This window comes from Equus caballus, chromosome 19 (genome assembly GCF_041296265.1).
Source record: "Equus caballus isolate H_3958 breed thoroughbred chromosome 19, TB-T2T, whole genome shotgun sequence".
Classification (NCBI taxonomy): Eukaryota; Metazoa; Chordata; class Mammalia; order Perissodactyla; family Equidae; genus Equus; species Equus caballus.
Window position 1 is genome coordinate 59,714,025 of NC_091702.1, and position 9,648 is coordinate 59,723,672.

The following is a 9,648-nucleotide window of genomic DNA, read 5'->3' on the forward strand; positions in this document are numbered from 1 at the left end:
AGAAATCATTCCAAATTAACCCCAAATCTTGTACTAATGAAAATATTGTGCGAACATTATTTTTTATATGGTGATAAAACCAGAGAGAAGACATGGAGTTGTTTTCAAGCTAAAATTAAATCATTCTAATTTGGCCAAAGGCTCATCTATTTATCAGGCATATTTTAAGACTCTTGAATTAATTTCAGAAACTCTGAGTGTCTACCTTTTCATCTTGCGTGGAATCCAAGGTGATCAACCAAATTCACAGTTAAACCTTTTCTTCTAAAGTAACTGTTTTAGCTGGAGAAAACATATAAAGGAGCACAATTCACATTTTCCATCTCCTTTTGAAATTCTTGACTATCTGGGGTAGATACTTCCAGAGTGTGTAAATTAGTACAAAACAATTTTTTTATGATCATTTAATCTCCAAAGTTCCCCAAGAGTAGGGAGTTAGAGAGGGAAAGAAAGGAAAAAGAAAAAAGAAGTAACTGGCTTCAGACAAATACAGAATTATCACTGTAAAAGGCTATCTCCCCTCTGGCAAGGCAGAAGGCTTAGAAGCAGGAAAACCCATCTTCACACATGGGCAGTCTTGTGCTCACATTCATTCACTCACGCGCGCACGCGCGCACACACACACACAGGGTCGGGGGAGGAGAAAGAAACAGAGAGAGACTAAGCCAGTTTAAACAGTAACTCAGGCCCTTGCCAATTCCATCAAATGGACAATTTGAAACACGATACTTTTTAATCCCTGAGGTGCAAAAACAAAAAGGAGGATTTCTCCTTTGCTATCAAAGTGATCTGTCTTTTAGATTGACAAAACAGAGAATCTCAGGAGGGTTTCTTCCCTTTTCCTTTGAATGCACCTCTCAAATGAACAATCTTATTCTTGTCAAAATTTCCCAAAGTGGCCACGGAGTGTAAGTGGTAGAATTATGCCAGTTACAGAGAAATACACATGAAATACAACAGGAAGCGAGGAGGCATTCGGCGGGCAAACAGATGGAGAAGATCCTATTAGAATTGCAACCATTACTAAAAAGGATGCCTGTGCAAACCTCCAGTCTCTAGAAACTGACCAAAGATTATTCGTTGCTACCTGGTGCCCGTTGAACCCTTCATTTCTGGGCAGACAAAACCAAATGCAGCAGTTCTCAAGGATACATAGCTAATGCTGAGGAAAATCTAATATGTTGAAAAGGTGATGTAGATCAAAGTGTGACCAAGGAATTTGATCTGGCAAGAACTTCTGGACTTGTCAGTTCTTAGGGCTCATGGAGGACACTCTTATCAGGCATAAGTCTGTCCTCTTCCTATAAGTTTCATCTTACAGATTCAAACATAAAATGGGAAGAGAAGACAGGGAAACAAACAGAAGCAGGTTTCCACCATGAGGAAGAGTTTTCAATGGGCAAGAGCCTGTCTGTCATCGTATCTGGAGGATGGCTCAAATCTTCTGCTAAATGATCAAATGGCATTTTTTACAGAAGGTAGAGTGAATGACAGACTAGAGTTTTCACCTGATCACAGAAATTGTGAAATACGTGCTTCTCAGTTTATCTGGGGCTGAGGTTGCTGAGGATTTCTTGCTTATAAACTCACATGGAGATGGTACTTTTTACTTATTCATTTCAGTTAATTAGCCTACTGAATAATTTGAGGTTTGCTTTCACTAAAACATTCTGGGGCATAAGAACACCATTTACCAAATACTTTAAAAGTCGTGATAAACTTGTGGTGATTTAAATATCAACTAAATTTTGTCCTAACTTTCAAGGGGTTTCTAGTCTAGGCAAAAAGATAATTTAAAATAACAGAGGGCATCCTTGTGTTGTTCCTGTCTTTAGGAGAATGTGTCTTCCAATGTTTAAAATTATGTTTACTGTAAGTTTATGAAAATGCTTTAAAAAATCACATTATGGAAATGTTTTTCAAATTCCCACTTTTCTAAGAGATTTTTATCAGGAATGTAGTTGAATTTTGTAAGTTATGTTCTCTGCATCTCTTGATATGATCATGTGCTTTTCTACTTTGATGAATGTCTTAATGTTGAACTTCTCTCTTATTCCTGATATGAAACACATTTGCTTTTATAGTTCTTTATTACACTTCTGGAATAAGTTTATAATACGGTATTTAGGATTTTGGCACCGGGGTTCGTAGATGCTATTTCAAGTTTGACTAGCCTAGCTTAATTACAGCTAGGAATTTGGTTCAAGAGCAAATAGGAATTCCTTGTTTCTGAAATGTTCGATAGACCCTTTCTCTGAAATCATCTAATCCTGTCGCCGTCTTGTGGGAAATTTTATTTTATTTTTTTCTTACCAGTTGTGTTCATTCAGTGCCTCCACAGTATGTACTGAATGCCTCTATCAGGAGCTCTGTGAGGTGCCCTGTGTGTGTGTTGAGGGCGGGGGGGCAATTACTGTGGTGAGCAGTGCAGCCGTGGCTCCCATCTTCTGCCTGTGTGGATCTAAGGATCTATTCAGATTTCCTACCTCTTCTTGAATCAGTTGATAATTTTTGGTTTTTTAGTGGGTGATGTATTTAATCTGGATTTTCAAATTTATTGTAACAGGTATACAATGTGGTCTCTTAACATTTTAAAAATCTTTATATTTTCCCTAATATTTCTAATAGCATATGTTTTTGTTTTTTCTTTTTGAATTTCTTGGTTAGGAGGTGGTACATAAAGCAAGATCTAAAAACGTGCCTTGTTATAATAATATATTATAACAGCTAATGCTTACAAAGTACTTCCAGTCTGTTCCGTTTTCCTTATATTATTTTATGTAACCCTATGAGGTGGATCTACACTGAAAGCCTGTCCCCTTTTAAGGCCACTGTGCCAATTTTCTGTAGCTGTCATATTGAAATCTCCATCTCTGTATCTTGCCATTATTTTTTTCCTGAAGGAAATTTTCTATTTCTTTTTCTTTTTTTTAGCTTATGTATTTCACTGTCTCTTCAAGAAATAATTACTAGAGAAAAGAAATGAGGTCAACAACAACACAAAGGAAAAGAAAGGTAATTTTTACAAAGAAATACCTCTTGCTATCTGTTTTGATTGAGAGCAAATGTTTATTTGTTCAATGACTAGATGAACATTCCAAAAGCTCTTACAAGAAAAAGGCAAGAAAAAGTAGTTACTGGAATTGTAAACATTACAAAATCTGCTTGGATGGACAGGAACCAGAGGATAATATTCTTAAATATTTCTCCTAGGGAAGAGGTCTTGGAATTTAATTTGTGTAGGTACAGAAAGCAGAACTAAACTAAGGAAAATTTGCCAGGAAGCAGATACTGAATAAATATGAGGAAGAACTTTCTAGGAACGGTAGCTTCTATCTATGAATGGGAGTTACTGCCTCACAGTGTAATGAATATCCTTCTCCAAAGGGGTGACTGCATAAAATTTTGAGAGTAAAATATGGTGCTAATAATTCTAGTTACATAGTTTTTGAAAAAACTATTTATTGATTGATAAATTGGTTTTATTTTATCAGTGAACTTGTATAATAAAAATTCTATTTATGCCTCCTTTGTCACATAGATTAATCAACCATATGAGCATTAATTTATTTCTGGGCTCTCTGTTCTGTTCCACTGGTCTATGTGTCTGTTTTTGTGTCAGTACTGTACTGTTTTGATTACTGTAGCTTTGTAGTATAGTTTGAAATCAGACAGTGTGATACCTCCAGCTTTGTTCTTCTTTCTCAAGATTGCATTGGCTATTTGGGTTTTTTGTGGTTCCATACGAATTTTAGAATTATTTGTTCTAATTCTTTGAAAAATCTCATAGGTAATTTGATAAGGATTGCATTCAATCTGTAAGTTGATTTGGGTAGATGCACATTTTGATAATAATTCTTCTAATCCATGAGCATGGTTATCTTTCCATTTGTTTGTGTTGTCTTCAATGGTCAATTACTCTACAACAAAGGAGGCAAGAATATACAATGGGGAAAACACAGTTTCTTCAATAAATAGTGTTGGGAAAACTGGACAGCTACATGCAAAAGAATGAAACTTGATCACTTTCTTATAGCATATAAAAAATAAACTCAAAATGGATTAAAGACTTAAATATGACACTTGAAACCATAAAACTCCTAGAAGAAAACAGACAGTAAACTCTCTGACATTGGTCTTAGCAAAATTTTTTTTGGTGTGTCTTCTCAGGCAAGGGCAACAAAAGCAAAAATAAACAAATGGGACTACATCAAACTAAAAAGCTTTGCACAGCAAAGGAAACCATCAACAAAACAAAAAGACAACATACTCAATGGAAAGATATATTTGCAAACGATATATCCAATGAGGGGTTTGTATCCAAAATATATAAAGAACTCATACAACTCAATATAAAAAAGAAAAAACAATTTGGGCGCCAATCCGGTGGTGCAGTGGTTAAGTTTGCGTGCTCTGCTTTGGCAGCCCAGGGTTCGCTGGTTTGGATCCCAGGCGCAGACCTAGTACCACTTATCAAGCCATGCTGTGGCAGGCATCCCACATATAAAATGAGGAAGATGGGCACAGATGTTAGCTCAGGGCCATTCTTCCTCAGCAAAAAGAGGAGGATTGGTGGCAGATATTAGCTTGGGGCTAATCTTCCTCAGAAAAATGAACACAACAAACGAAAAATCAATTTGATTAAAAAATATGCAGAGAACCTGAAGTGATGTTTTTCCAGAGAAGACATACAGATGGCCAAGGCACATGAAATATGCTCAACATCACTAACCATCAGGAAAATGCAAATCAAAGCCACAATGAGATATCACCTGACACCTATCAGAATGGCTATTTTCAAAAAGACAAGAAATAATAAGTGTTGTTGAGGATGTGGAGAAAAGGGAATCCTTGCACACTGTTGGTGGGAATGCAAATTGGTGCAGCTACTGTGGAAAACAGTATGGACATTCCGCAAAAAATTAAAAATAGAACTACCATTGAGCCAGCAATTCCACTTCTGGGTATTTATCCAAAAAAAACAGAAACACTAATTCAGAGATATACGCACCCCTATGTCCATTGCAGTATTATTTACAATAGCCAGGATATGGAAGCAAGCTAAGTGTCCATTGGTAGATGAATGGATAAAGAACATGTGGTATATATATACAATGGAATATTACTCGGCCATTAAAAAGAACCAAATCTTGCCATTTGCAACAACATGGATGGACCTAAAGGGTATTATACTAAGTGAAATAAGTCAGACAGAGAAAGAAAAATACTGTATGATTTCACTTAAATGTGGAATCTAAAAAACAAAACAAATGAACAAACCAAACAAAACAGAAACAGACTCATAGGCGTAAAGAACAAGCTGGTGGTTGCCAGAGGGGAAGCAGGTAGGGGGATGGGCAAAATAGGTGAAGGGGATCAAGAGGTAAAAATTTCCAGTTATAAGATAAATTAAGTCCTAGTGATGTAAGGTACAGCATAGGGAATATAGTCAATAACATCGTAACAATGTTGTATGGTGACAGATGCTAACTAGACTTAAACGTGGTGATCATTTCGTCATGTATAAAAACATCAAACCACTACGTCATACACCTGAAGCTAACGTAATGTTGCATGTCAGTTGTACTCCAATAAAAAAGAGAAAAGAAAAGAAATAGAAAAAAATTCTATTCAAAACCTATTTCAAAATAAAATTCTTGGTAAATGAGATATATCTATGTTTATTAAAGCAAAATTTAAACAGTACTTACATGGATTATCTGTATATCACAGTTATATATGAGATCTTTTTTGTCTTGTTTGAATACGTTACTTATGTTTTTTGTACTTGTTCGGATACTTTAATCAGTAACTTATAGGTTAGGACCTCTTTGCCTTTACTTCCCCTACATATTTCACATATGTCAGCCCTATAATTTCCCTATTTCCCAGAGACTCCACTGACTGGTGGGCTAACAGCTTCAGTACCTGCCCGCTGGGGTGAGAACTGTGATAAGAATTGCCCCATCAGCCACAACCCCCTGGCAGCACCACCAATGAGCCGGCAGGGTAGCAAGCACAAGACGGTGTTCGCATGCATTTCCTCTCGTTACTGAGTGTCCAGCAGGACGTCCTCGGGAGACTGGCGTTAATTGCCTGGTTCCCAGAAAGTTCTGGGCGTCTATCTGATTTAACCATGTGCTAAGCTGGGAACTCGGCTCACTGCGCAGAATCTCAATTGCTCCCAGCTGAGTCCGAGCTGAAGCTGGAGAAGTGAAAGCCCATCAGACCCATCTTGGCATTTTCAATGGAACTGTTACTAATAACCGTAGATTAAAAATGGAAAACCCAGGGCAAACGCTAAACTGAACAGGCCAACACTGTGACAGAGTGTACTAGGGGACCATCCCTGGCAAACTAGCCATGAAGATCTCAATCTTTCATTGAAGCGTAAATTTTATACAGGCAGAAGGAATTCAAAATGAAAACTCCTGGGGTGTTTTAAGTATGTCTAAAATGTGTGACTGCAGTGCTCTTTGTTTGGTGTCCTACTCCTCAGAAGGTTCCCTCCAGCCCCACTGGAGACGTCGGAGAACTCAAGACAGGAAGAAAGTAGCCGCCTGCTACCGAGGGATGGGGCTGAGTAACCTGCATGTTAATCTGGGCTCTCTACCTGCTGGCCTTGAGCAAGACCCTGTGTCCCACTCAGTCTCTCATTTTCTCCTCTGTCAATCGGAGATAACGATAGTAACTATGTCACAAAGTTGCTACGGGGAGTCAATGACCTAACATTGTAAAGCAGTGTTCGATATGTAGTTGTTAAATAAAATGAAACCTGCGCCAGAGCCATGAGGGAGGGAGAAGGAAATGTGTTTTGTCCTCCTGTGTTCTGTTCTTCAAACTGACCGTTGAGGGTTTCTCTTCACTCTCCACAGGGAGAGAATTGCCTTGGATGCTAAAATAAGAATCCTATTTGATATGGTGACGAAGACACAATGACATGATTGCTGTTCCTCTCGAAGGGCCCTTAATGCAAGACCATCTTGCTGTGATTAGAAACTTGATTAAGGGCTTTAGGTCCTTGCACTCTGGTTAGGAGATATCGTTAAGCCTCTGAAACCCCGGGCTATCCGTGATACTTTCTGCAAAGAGCATCACTGTCCACAGCAGACAGTAAGCAGCAGCTTCAGGGAGGAAAATTAGAATGAACTGAAAATCTCTTCAGCCTCCCATCCTAGTTACAAGGGAGAACAAAATGCTAGCAGTGTAGACAGGATCGTGACTCTTCATCATATGGCCCCTGAAATTATGGCCATGAAAACCAAGATACTGTACATAAGAAATCATACAGCAGCTTCAATATCCTGTAAGATTATGTCGTTATTCAGGTTTTGGATTTAACTGCCTGTCATTCTATGTTTATGCTAACCCCGCACTGCTGCGGGGCATTCAGTATGTTTTTTCATGCTAGAATAAAATGTTCTTTAACTTAAAAACTGTTCGGATGAATCACAGCCTGAGAAGTGTATGTGGGCAGCTCATAATAAAATAAAAGCATTACCTTTGCTAAAGCATCAGAATAATTTTTTTAGCAGGATGCACTTTGTATTCAATGGTAATTACCATGGGTTTAAAAACAGCAGTTGAAAAAAAGCTTGTACTACTTACTACTGACCTGCTGACTCACCTGAATTTTAGTGCCCCTCAATGATGCCAGGTTAATTTTTTTTTGGTGAGGAAGATTGGCCCTGAGCTAACATCTGTTGCCAATCTTCCTCTTTTTGCTTGAGGAAGATTGTTGCTGAGCTAACATCTGTGGTAGTCTTCCTCAATTTTGTATGTGGGATGCCACTACAGCACGGCTTGATGAGCAGTGTGTAGGTCTGCACCTGGGATCTGAACCCACAAACCCCGGGCAGCCCAAGTGGAGTGGCACAAACTTAACCACTATGCCACCAGGTTGGCCCCTGGTTGATTTTTCTTTTTGAAAGTAACATCCCAGATTTAGCCACAAATTGGGGTAATCTGGTCACGGCGTTCACACTTCTCTGACACCACCCGTGTCTGCTATCACCTGGTTAGGACAGTCTCAGTTCCAGTTCTTACTATTCTTCAGACACTGTGATGAAAGAAGTCTGAGATTCTGTGTCAACGGGTAGCTCTTGTCTCCCTCAAAATCGAAGGGTCAAGCCTACAGCATTTCCCCTTGGAGTGGACTTGGCTCAGTGAAGCCTTGCTGCAAAGCTCTCTGTAGGGCTAGGTTATAAAGGAGTTGGGCGCTGAGGGTTAAAGACCTGATTAGCCCCAGTGGAACAGAGAAGCACTTCCACACACAGTTCACACGTGTTTCCTTCTGGTCGGATTCCCAGAGTCTTCGAAACGGAAGTCTGAGAGTAAGGAGCAGAACATGCTTAACAAGCCTCTTGCTCTATTAATTTCAGGGCTTCCTAATACACCCCATAACGTCAGGTAGTCAAGAACGACTTGTTCGGCCAGGGACAAAGTGCTCAGGAGTTGAAGTTTTGTTAGTGTAAAGAGAAGCCTCCTGCATTTCAGGCGTCGGCAACAAAAGTATTTGAATCTTTATTAAGTTTATTGGTAAGAAGTCAGATTTTTCATAGGCATAAATCCTTTATTGTTTCATCAAAGAAGGACCAAATCATTTATATTTGAAGCTCAGACATATAGTTGTATTGGTTTGATTAATGAAGAAGTTGGCAAACTATGTCCTAGAGACCCAATCTAGCCCTCGCCTATTTTTGTAAATACTTCTCGGCAGATAGCCATGCTCATTAGTTTACAGGGTCCACGGCTGCTTTCATCAGAGACCGTGTGCCACGTGTGAAATAATTGCTATCTGGTCCTTTACAGAAAAAGTGTATTGATCTCTGGATGAATACATATTTTCATAAAACCTTCTTAAAGACCTCGTGGGTTTTTATGATCACTTGCGTAAAAGGTCCTGGGGAGAGAGGAAAGTGACGTAGGTAGAGGTGGCTAAGATGTTGCGTTAGTTTTATACTTTGAGCTGCCTTTGTTTACCCAGCCGAGCAGAGTTGCTTCTTCCTTCCTTGTGTCTCCACAGACTCTAAAGATGTCTATTTTTGCGTTCATTTGCTTAAATGCTTGTCTTTCCTATTTGATATTGAGTAACCTGAGAGTAAGGCTCATGCTTGACTTGGTTCTTTATTCTCAAAATCTAATGTAATACTTGGCATAAAGCTAAAAACTTTAAGGAATTGAATTAATTTGGGCAGAATCTTCCAGCATTCCAAAGCAGAAGCATTTTATGATGAGTGCCAAGACAAGAGGCAGAGAATGCATTTTCCCTCCCAGTAGTTTAAATTATTTTTTTAAAATAATTTAACATGAACTCTAACCCTAGGGTTATATGGAAGAAGAAGAATTGCAAGTCTTTCGTGTGTTGATCACACGCTCAAAATCAGTAACCAGGAAGCATATTTAATGAAGATAAGGATTAGTTTTTGCTTTTGATTTTTTTTCTTTTAAAATAAACGCTATGAACTCCTAGTCACTGAAATGACTGAGGGAATAGAAGTTGATAGTTGATTTCATGATCTAGTTAATTACGATACAGTAATAGGTTTTCAATTTTTAGGGAGAAAATGATGAAATAAATTGTCATAAAACCATCTGGACAAATTTTTAACTTGCTTTAATGATTCAGAAGACACTTCAGGATCTTGA

The 9,648-nt window shown here is 38.5% G+C and overlaps 1 long non-coding RNA gene across 1 annotated transcript in view; it reads left to right on the forward strand.

The window, feature by feature from the left end:
• LOC138919002 (uncharacterized) overlaps window positions 1-4,260 on the forward strand; it is a 99,387-nt gene extending 95,127 nt beyond the window's left edge. The window contains exon 3 of the long non-coding RNA XR_011428876.1: window positions 2,935-4,260. This is a non-coding gene — a long non-coding RNA (uncharacterized lncRNA). The remainder of the gene's footprint in view (window positions 1-2,934) is intronic.
• Window positions 4,261-9,648: the final 5,388 nt, after the last annotated feature.